General features: G+C 38.1%; 1 long non-coding RNA gene across 1 annotated transcript in view; it reads left to right on the top strand.

The window, feature by feature from the left end:
- Positions 1–4,864: 4,864 nt before the first annotated feature.
- 4933433G19Rik (RIKEN cDNA 4933433G19 gene) overlaps positions 4,865–11,166 on the top strand; it is a 35,588-nt gene continuing 29,286 nt past the window's right edge. The window contains exon 1 of the long non-coding RNA NR_045851.1: positions 4,865–4,912. This is a non-coding gene — a long non-coding RNA (RIKEN cDNA 4933433G19 gene). The remainder of the gene's footprint in view (positions 4,913–11,166) is intronic.

Here is an 11,166-nt window from a genome sequence, read left to right as displayed (position 1 = left end):
CTAGGTATCAGAAAATACTAAATTTATTTTTGATTTTTTACAGGAACACTCAATTGAGAGACGGATAATTTTTGAGACTTGGGAATGTAAGACTGTCTTTGCTCATTTTAAAGATGCTTGGAACTTTGAAAGAGACTTTTGGATGTTTTAAAGGGACTTGACTTTTATACTTTTAAGATTCTTTTTCTCCAAAGCTAGAGTTAGATGTGATACAAAGCAGACAAAGTGAGGTTTACAGAGGTACATACACATGATGCTTCTGACGCTCTCCTGATTTCTTTTTTTTTCCATTTTTTATTAGGTATTTAGCTCATTTACATTTCCAATGCTATACCAAAAGTCCCCCATACCCACCCCCCACCCACTCCCCTACCCACCCACTCCCCCTTTTTGGCCCTGGCGTTCCCCTGTACTGGGGCATATAAAGTTTGCAAGTCCAATGGGCCTCTCTTTCCAGTGATGGCCGACTAGGCCATCTTTTGATACATATGCAGCTAGAGACAAGAGCTCCGGGGTACTGCTTAGTTCATATTGTTGTTCCACCTATAGGGTTGCAGTTCCCTTTAGTTCCTTGGGTGCTTTCTCTAGTTCCTCCATTGGGGGCCCTGTGGTCCATTCAATAGCTGACTGTGATCATCCACTTCTGTGTTTGCTAGGCCCTGGCATAGTCTCACAAGAGACAGCTATATCTGGGTCCTTTCAGCAAAATCTTGCTAGTGTATGCAATGGTGTCAGCGTTTGGAAGCTGATCATGGGATGGATCTCTGGATATGGCAATCACTAGTTGGTCCTCCTAAAGCTTATTTGATTGTAATAGGATATTTCTGACAATGCAATTATCAAAATTTGAGTCAGTTTTGTAGGTTAGAAGGTGGGATGGAAATACATAACACACACATATATGTATGTATAATATACATTATATATATAGCAAAGTTTAATGAATAGCTTTATCAAACTTAGGACTTTCTGTCCCTGTGGCAGTCATGCATATATCTGCATGCACCATCACTAGCCCTATGTCTTCTCTTTTGCTCTATATCATCTATCAGCAGGCAAGTCTTCTTGAAGGATGTGTTAAACCATGTTTCCTCCGACCTCTCCTTACACAGCTCTTGCATGTTCATGCTCCAGCTATGCCACAGACAATATCTTCCTTGATCTCTAGATATAATGAGCTCACTTCTCTTCACTTTGAATAAATCTCACTTCATGAATGATGCCACTGGCATTTTGATAGGCATTGTGTTGTGGCTATAGATTGCTTTTCTGAACTGTGGGAATTTCAACACTGTATATTATTTCAGTTTATGAACAAAGAATGCCTTACAATTCCTTAATATTCTCTTTGATTTCCTTTATCAACATTTTAAAATTTTCATCCAGGCTTTGTCATTTTCTTGGTTTAATTTATTACTGATATTTTTCCTGAGGCTGTTGTAAATTAGATGATTTCCCTAATTTCTTATTCAGACAGATTACAATTTATGTAAAGAAGTGCAGTTGAATTTCACATGCTTAACTAATCCTTTATTTTTAATTGTATGTGGCATGTGCGTATAAATGGAGGTACGCTGGCTAGTGGCACTGGATTCCTGTAATGCTAGAGTTGTAAGCGGTTGTGAGCCACTTGAGATGAAGTCTGCAAACCAAACTTGGCTCTTCTGCAAGATCATTGCTTACTCTTTACCTCTGAGCTTGCTTACAAGACCCTGATTCTTACAAGCTTAAATGCGATTTCTATGTCTTGAATTTTCACTGAGTTAAATTGGGGAGGGGCGAGTCTTTGGGATCATTTCATCTGCAGATGGCTAATGTACTTCTTCAGCACTATGGAGAGTAAAAGAAGAGAGAGAGACCATTCCCATCTTATATGGGATCACTGAGGTAAAGACGGCATCTCTTGATTACTGATTGTGATGTTAGCTGAAGTTTTAAAGTATGTAAATGGCCACAAAATATTGGAAATTTTTCATCTGTACATATTTGTAGCCGTCAGCAGCCCCGGGTTACAGGGTTCCTGAAAGGAAAACTGGGGATAGATGGGAAGGACGGTGAGAGAAATAAGCCAAGACAAAGTTCAAATTTTTATGTATTTCGGTTGGGTTCTGTGGCTTGTTCCAGCTGGGTTGAGTTGCAAAGTAGGCTCTTCAGTAGCTCGGGGAGGGCAGTTCTCAGTTCTCTGGCAGGAAGATGTAAATATAGCAAGGCCTGACACCTGGCTCTAGTGTCTTCGGAAGTTTGTTTGGCCAACTCAAGGCTGGGGAAAGGGCACACATTTTTTTCTGAGAGGATTAGTCAAGGAATTCTGCTCAACTTTGTCAGTGCTTTTTCTTGCATTTATCTGTGTGGCCATTTGGTTTTCACCATGATTCTACTAATGTCAAGTAACTGAGTGACTTAAGTTAAATTAACCTTTTATGGCAGAGAAGTGTCCCCATTCCTGATACGCTGTTTGAGATATTCTGAAATATGGACTAATAGTATAGTGTTTCATTAAAGATTCGTGTGCCTATGTTCGTGAGGGGGGTGACTATATTCAAAGTCATGCCAATTATTTTCATTCATTTTTTTTTTAAGAAATGGCTACCTACAGCTTGAGGTCTATTAAATCAATATTTAATGAGGGTGCTGAGGATTACCTAGGGAATGCTAAGCTCATCACTTGGAATGGACCAAGAGCTGAGCATTTGGTAAAGAATGAAGATCCAGTTGCAAAGACACCAAAAGTGACAGTGTTGTCCCTAGTCATGGGAGGAACCCAAAAATCAGTCTCTGGCTTGAGCCTTTTATAGTAACTTTGAGTCCTTTCTGTTCTTCTATTGATCCTGTTTAGGTACCTACTCTCATGTCTTCCCTCCATTTTTCCTTGAAATGTCTTCTGGGAACAAGAAGCCACCATCTCAGAGAGCTGACACCCATTTGTATTTGCTATCTTATGTTCTACTAATTCTCCTTCAAATATATTTTTTCAATATACTCAACATTGGCTGACACATTTCAGCTTAACTAAATCAGTTTTTTTAAAAAATTAGGAGGCCAAGAATGGAGTTATATCATAAAGAGAAAGGTCTAATTTAGTAACTATAAACCAAGATTTATATTCTCCAGGATTTTCTCACTGATTACTTTATTCAACTCTCCAGGAACCAAAGACTTGCTTTGGTTATTTAATTATAAGGGCATGGAGCTTCCAAAGAGGAGAATGAAGACTTGATAAAGGGAAGACATTAAGAACAAGATAAGGGCCACTGGAGGACAGTGAATTGCTACAGCTCCAGAAAGCCATTCTACTTAAACAGGATTGTATGCCACCACACACACACACACACACACACACACACACACACACACACACACACACACTGATGGTCTTATATAAGTTTTCACATTGTAATCAGCAATCTGAATTGTGTCATTGCTGATTAACATAACAATACCTAATTACTGGGTTTTAGTATAAAATTTTAATCTTAAGGGAAGATTGAGTGAAAATAGACTGTTCATCTGCAAGAGATTTGTCAGGTATCTCATCAGAGTGGCAGGAAATGTAATACAAGAAAATCTTAAGCCTATATGATTGCGCTCACCTGCTGCAATCCAAGCACTGACTGTGTAGAGACAAGAAGACTGGGCATTCTCAGCAATCACCCTGCCTCTTTATTTCTTTTTGTGCTACTTATTTTGAGAAACGTTCTTGAGAAAACCTGGCCTTCAAATTACTCTGAAATTTGCATAGTCCTATGGGCAAAGGTGATCTTCCTGCCTAAGGTTCCCAAGTAGCTGGGGAAACCAGCCAGGCATCATGAAACTTCAGTTCAAAATTCATCTTAAATCGTGACAAATTGGCTTATTGTGTAAGTACTTTAAAGGACCATTGAGTCAATGTGCATTTTCCATTCTACAATAAGATTCTATAGTAAATAGACTTTAAAGACTTTTTTTTGAGGTGTGTGTGTGTGTGTGTGTGTGTGTGAGTGTGTGTGTGTGTGTGTGTGTGTGTGTGTGTGTGTGTGTGTGTCCTGAGTGTGTATGAGTGAAGGTACTTATAGAGGTCAGAAGATGGACCTGGAGTTACAGGTGTTTGCAATCCATCTGGCCTGGGCCTTGGGAAAGGAAATTGTGTTTTCCAGGAGAGCAGTGCATGCTCTTAACTGCAGAACCATCTCTCTAGCTCAAGGTATGAGGCTTTAACTTACAAAGAAGGACCAGAACTAACACAAGCATCTAATGGCTAGTACTGTCAAAGGCTCCATTCATATTAAAACGTGTAGCTCATACTATCATCCTGGAATTTAAAAAGCAGAAGAAAGTATCTGGTTATCCCTGTGACATTCATGCTACTATTTCAGCAGTGGGCAAGTATTACCAAGTTAGCCATTATTGTAGCAGGCAGAGTTCACAGCTGAATAAGACTTGTGATGACTTTCCTCCTTCTCTAGTAAGCATGGCGTTGTCCAACACTAAGGAAGCTATCCGGAAGAGATGGCATTTTCAGGTTAGTACCAGCTTTATAGCTCCATGTTCTATGACTCAAGTATATGGTGTCTTCAGCATCATTTTACCTGTATGTAATATTGAGGTATTATCACCTCACTTAAACTCCATTTATGGACATACTTTAAGAAGCTTCTATGGGAGTAGGCTTCTATGTGACTTTTTCAAAAGTCTTTTATGCTAATTCTCATTCCCCCTTATTCTGTTCTCTACTTTGCTCACCCCAGGACATCTAGAAATTATAGCATAGCATTATGGGACAAAAAGTCTGGCACACTATGACATCACAAACATAGCTTCTAGAAACTGAGCCTCAACTTTGTTTCCTGGTGCAAATTCCTCCACACTTATGTCTTCCTCAAAATTCAGTATGAGGATTGTGCTTCATGCTATAGTTGGGTCTCTGGTCATGCAGGTTAGTTCAAGCAAATTCAACTTCCAGTTACAGTAAAAAATGTAACTGAAAAAATTATTTTCTCCAGCAACTTAATATATGCAATTTCTGATAATGCCACATGTAAAATGATTGTTAACATCTTGATTGGAAAACTAACAAATTAAGGCTTCTGGTGGGAAACCCTACTCATACTAGGGATGTAGCAAAGCCATTAATCTTTTACTCAGCTTATATTTGACATCATAGAATTCATATTAGATTAAAACTTTACAATTGTAGAGAATGTTGTAAAACTTTACTAATTATTCAGCCCTCATTAGACATAAAAATCTGATGCTCGAGTGAAATTGTACAAATGCAAAGATTGAGGCAGTGCCCTAGGCAGTTGTTCAAGTCTTATTCAACATCAAAGAATTAATTATTGAGAGAAACGTTAAAAAGAAAGGATTTGGGCAAAACTTTAATGATTATTTAAGCATTACTCTATATCAAAAGATTCACTCTGGAAAGAAATGCCATCTCTTCCGGATAGCTTCCTTAGTGTTGGACAATGCCATGCTTACTAGAGAAGGAGGAAAGTCATCGCAAAGACGAGAATGTGACACATTTCCAAAGGTCTTTTACTTTTGAAACTTATCAAAACATTCATACGAGAGAAAACGTTCACACTCAAATAACATGGAAGCTTCATTAGATATTTATTGTTTATATCTTAAGAGCAGCAAGCACTTTTGTTGTTGTTGAGAAATCCCACAAATATAAATAACGCCACAAGCCTTTGATGCATCTCAGTCTGCCTTATGTACCTGAGGTGGTTAATGTCCAGCTGACAGGGTCTAGATTAGAATCTCACAGAAAAGCTTCTTGCTGTGCCTGTCATGAAGTATCTCGGTTAAGTTATTTGAAGTGGGAAAACCCACCTTTGTTGCAAAGAACACCAAACTGAGAAAAGCAGATTTGTAGAGCATTGTGTTCTACCTAGGGACAAAATGACATCATGGTGAAATATAGGTGTGATGATTAATATCAGTATAGGTGTGATAATATCAATCATCAATTTACAGACTCTGGACTCAACAATGTGACAAGCCTCCAGAAATACCTGTGAGAAATTATCTAGACTAAGGTTAACCTTAGAGAATGTGCCAGGGAGTATCTTGATCATGCTAATTGATGTGAGAAGGACAGCCACAGAATTTGCTCTTGTTTATCCAAGGCTTTTACCTAGACTGAATACAAAAGGAACAGGAGGCCTGAGCATAAACTTTCATAACTCCCTTCTTGACTACAGATGTACGAGACCAGTTCCTGCTGCTATGATTTCACTCACCTAGGAGATATGAACTAAATTAAAGGTTTTCTCCCTTTAGTTTTCTTGTTGTGCACATTATTGCAGTAATATGAAAAGTAACTGAGACAGTAGGTTGTTTTTAAAAGATAGGTTGTTATGGTCCTCGGTTTTTATTGGTATGTACTGCAATGCTTCACTTTTTTATATCATGTCATTAAAACTTATATATTTTGATTAATTTGGCTAAGGTTTTTTCAATATTTTTGAGGAGCCAACTCTTCTATTTCATCACTTTATGTTAGTTTCTACTATTGTGTGATTCTATTTAATTGAATTCTACCCAGATTTTAATTATTTCTTTTCAGCTACCACACTTGGATTTCATTTGCTCTTGTTTATCCAAGGCTTTATGGTGTGTCGTTGGGTTATTTATTTATGCAATCACACTGAGTTTGTAACATGCACATGTAAACCTATGAGATTCCCCTCTCAGGAACGCCTTCACTGTATCCCATAGCTTTTGAAATGTTGCATCCTGACTTTCATTCTGTTTTCAAAGATTTTTATTTCCTTGTTGATTTCTTCACCAACCCAGTTTTCACTCAGTAGTGTTGGTTTGTCTGTGTGAGTTTATGTATTCTCTGCAGTTTCATTTTGTGTTGATGTCTAGCCTTATTCCACTGTGATGAGTCAGAATGCAGGAAGGTTTTTCAATTTTCTTATATTTGTTGAAATTTAATTTCTCTTTCATTTGGGAGCCATTTTAGAGTAAGTTACTGTGACGATTAGTATTGATTTTTAACATGATAGGATCTGTAATCACCTAGGGAAAAAGCCTCTATAAAGGATAATCTGAATTATGCTACCCTGTGGTCAGGCATATGATGAATTTTCTTCATTAACTTGCTTCGGAAGACCCAACCTCAACATGGATGGCATGAGTCCCTGAGGTGAGATATGGATTGTGTAAGTGGAGAATATGAGTTGGGCACTGGTATTCGTTGTTTTCTATTGTTAGACTATTGGGTAACAATATTTCTGGTGGTATGCAAATATCTGTCTACTCATCCCAGATAAGGGATCTCATGGTCCATCAAAGCGAGGATGGTCCCAAAGTCCAACTTTGTGAATCATTGACTTTCTCTGGTGTTATCACCAGGAATCTGGGTGAGAGGCTACTTACAGGAGCAGAAATAACTCAAAAGACATTATCTAAACCCACCCCAACACTCATAACAGCTCATGAAGTATGGAAAACTAGTGTGCACTGAACAACTTGTAACCAATTCAGTAGGTGGGAAAGCTTCCTTTGTGAGAAGTCCAGTTGGTCTGAGCTCTTTCAAGCAGCGTGGCTTGTCTGAGAGTGGCTCTTAGCAGGCATTTTTGCTTGTATATTCTTGGGGAGAGAGGGACTGTTCTATCTCTTGTCTTTTGAGTTGTCATTCCCTAAGCTTAACCAACTTCTCTGCAGGATGGGATGTTTTACCTCCCTGCAGAGCATCAGTATCCTTCAAGATGGGCAATTTTATCTCGCAAACTTTGCTACACAATAGTAATGTGTCCTGCTCCTCAATCTCTTGCTTCTGTCATCATAGGCTATACTCTCAAATTGTTAGCCAGAATAAGTCCTTTTCTTTTTAAACTGATTTTATTAGAATAATTTATTTCAATAACAGGAAAAGTAACTAAGATGATCTCATGGACTGCTTTTTAAATATGTATTCTGAAGCAGTGAGTGGAATACTTTGTAGATGTCTGTTAAGTTCATTTGCTCTGTGGTGTGGTTTAACACTGATGTCTCTCTGTGTTTTTGTCTAGATGACCTGTCTCCAGTAAGAGTAGGCTATTGAAGTCACCTAATTTTACTTGGTTTGTTAAAAGGTATATCAGGTAGTATTTGTTTTATGTGTTCAGTATGTGTATGTTTAGAAGTATAGTGTCCCCCTCATTTATCTTTCCTTAGTGTTAAATGCCTTCTTTATCTAGTCTCAGAAATTTTACTTTCACGTCTGTTTCTGTGAGATATTAGAATAGTGGTGCCTCGTCATTATGTCCTGATTCATGGGCTTGGAATACCTTTGTTCATCTTTTCCTCCACTTTAAGATAATATGTATTTTGATGGTAAGGTGTGATTTTGTTTTCTAATTCATCCTTCAAGGTTATAACTTTTGATTAAGGGCTTGAGACCATTCATATTCAGAGGTGTCATTGTGTATTTCAGTTCTTGTCTTTCTTTAGGCAGTGCTTCATTTTCTAAGTCATCTGCTACTTCACAAGAGTCCTAGTGCATACAATTTCCCTGTAGCCTTGTCCTGTGTTCATCTTTCTTCAGTGTACAGTATTCCTTTGCATTGTTTATCTCTGTAGAACTCACTTTGTGATCATAAGTCCCTTTAGTATATTTTTTTAACATGAGATGTTATTATTTTTCCTTAAATTTTGATAGATGATTTTGGAGGGCATAGTTGTCTGGTTGCCAGTGGTAGTAGACTTTGAGAACGTGAGATACATCTTCCCATGCCTTCTGGCTCTTAGGGTTTCCAGTGCAAACAGAAACTGTTAATTGAATGTCACTGTCCTTTATGTGATTTTATCTTTCTTTCTTTCAGTTTCAATACTTTGTTCTTTGTTCTGCATACGGTGACTCAACTGTAATATGATGTGGTCCCATTGAGTGTTCTATAGACCTCTTCTACCTGGATGTGCCTTTTGTTAGAGCTTGAAAAATTTCTTCTGTGCTTTTTATTAAAAATATTTTCTGTGTCTTGGAATAATGTCACAGGATTTTCCCTCTCCAATTACATTAGTGCAGCAGGAGGCCTGTAATTGGACAGGGAAAAGAGAGGCAGAGTGAAGAGTTGCAGAGACAGAGAGCATCTCAGGGGAGAGAGAATAAGGCCAAGATGGAGGCAGGCGTGAACCAGCATGGCTTTAACCAGTCACGGGTAGTTATGATATCATAAGGTTAGATTAATTGAGATAAAACTTTTACTATTATCAATTGATTTTGAAATTATTGTATTGGCATCTTGTAAATTGAGAATTTATTGATATATAAATCTGATTGGTTAATTATAAAGTTCAAGAGTTTTGAGATCATCTGGCTGGAGCCATGTGGTCCACCATTTGCTGGCAGTAGCGTGGAAAGCCTGCTGGTTCATTTTTTAATATTTCCTGCAATGTAATATTCTCTTTCATCAATTCCTGTAATTTATAGATTTGATAACTCATATGTTCTTTCTTTCTTTCTTTCTTTCTTTCTTTCTTTCTTTCTTTCTTTCTTTCTTTCTCTTTCTCTTTCTCTCTTTCTCTCTTTCTCTCTTTCCTTCTTTCATATAGAATAGAGTTTATTCAGGGCATGGGGAGTGGAGTTAACAGGGTAGTAGAGGCAGAGAAAGGGAGAGAGAGAGGAAGAAAGAGAGAGAGAGAGAGAGAGGAAGAGAGAGTGCATTTGGAGAAAGATGGGGAGGGGAATGGGGAGAGAGTGAGATCAGGAAGGCAAGAGAGGAGCAAGAGAGCAAGAGGGCAAGAGCAACTTGCATGTTCTATTCATGTAGTTAAGATTATTATTCTCTGTGACTAAATTATTCAATTCTTCTTCTTTGTCTCTGTGCTCTGATGTTCTCTTCTCCATATGGTGCATTCTGTTGGTGAGACTTTCCACTGAAGTTTCCCACTTACTTTTCAGTTTCATTTCCATCTTTATTTCAGTTTAGATTTTCCTCAATATTTCCCTCATACTTAAATTCTATCTCCTTAGACAGGGTTTACCTAGGTTTCAAATATATGGGAAGTCTGATTTCAATCTGTGCAACTTATTTTGTTTCAGGGCTGGAGAGAAACCCTGAGAGACTAGTTTCTTATATGGTTTCTTAAATGTCAGCTTCCTGTGTTTATTTCACTATGTTATTTATATCTTCAATGTTAGTAATGTTTCAAATAAGCAGAATACTGTAATTTCTCATAGATTTATGTATGGCAGTTATAAAAATGTTTGTGTTTCTATTTATTAGTTAAATTTTTTTTCTCTTAAAGATTTATTCTTTAAGATTTCATATAGTACACTTTTAAATCATGTTCTTTTTCCATCTCCTAAGTTCTCTCAGATTCTTACTCCTTCTCTATCAACCCAATTTCATTTTCTTTCTCTGTTCAAAATGAAAAATAAAGTAAGTCACTAAATTCATGGGGTCCAATTTAGGCTGCCCATTTATTTCTGAGCATGGGACCTAGCCTGAATTTAAAAAGTGTTGATAGTTTAATTCATGCATGCAATTCACTGTAACCATACTAATTGCCACTACTGTTTCTCAGTACCCACACACTCCTTACTGACCCCCTTCTTATCAAGTTATAAGTAGTTCCTTTCCTACTGAAAGATCCTGACAGAATGTAAAAGGTCACAGAATCCCTGAAATTGGCAAAATAGATTTCATTGTTAGTAGAACTAGCTTCATTGATTTAGAAAAATAGAGGTGCACAATGCTCTGGCTGCTCCTCAAACCTGTGTGTATGCCAATGTTCTGACCTGACCAGGTGTGTGCCCATTGCTGCACCTCACTGCCAGGTGTTTGTGATATTGGTTGCTGGGAAAGAGTCAGGAAATCTCCCCAGCAACCATAGTTGGGGCCAATCAAAGTGCTGCACCTTCATTAGACTCGTTCCTTGTTTCCCTCCCATACCCATTTCTTGAGGAATCAATCATTTTAGAATAGATATTCTTTAGATCTGGAAATCCCCTACTCCCCCACTTCTCCTTTCCCCCCTGAGGGCCTATAAAAACTGGGTTCACTTTCCCCTCGAGGTTGACTCCTCTACCCCTGCATGGGATATGAGTCATTCCCAGAGCTCTGGCTTTCCCAGAATAAAGCCTCATGTGGTTTGCAACAATCTCGGTCTATCGTGAGTTCTTGGGTGTCCCCGCTATTGTCCTGAGGCCTGAGCGAGGGGCTCCTTTCGGAGTCTTTCACTACCAGTAAG

This window comes from Mus musculus, chromosome 13 (genome assembly GCF_000001635.26).
Source record: "Mus musculus strain C57BL/6J chromosome 13, GRCm38.p6 C57BL/6J".
NCBI classification, from domain to species: domain Eukaryota; kingdom Metazoa; phylum Chordata; class Mammalia; order Rodentia; family Muridae; genus Mus; species Mus musculus.
The sequence above is the reverse complement of the archived record's forward strand: the minus strand, read 5'-3'. Positions and strand labels throughout refer to the sequence as shown.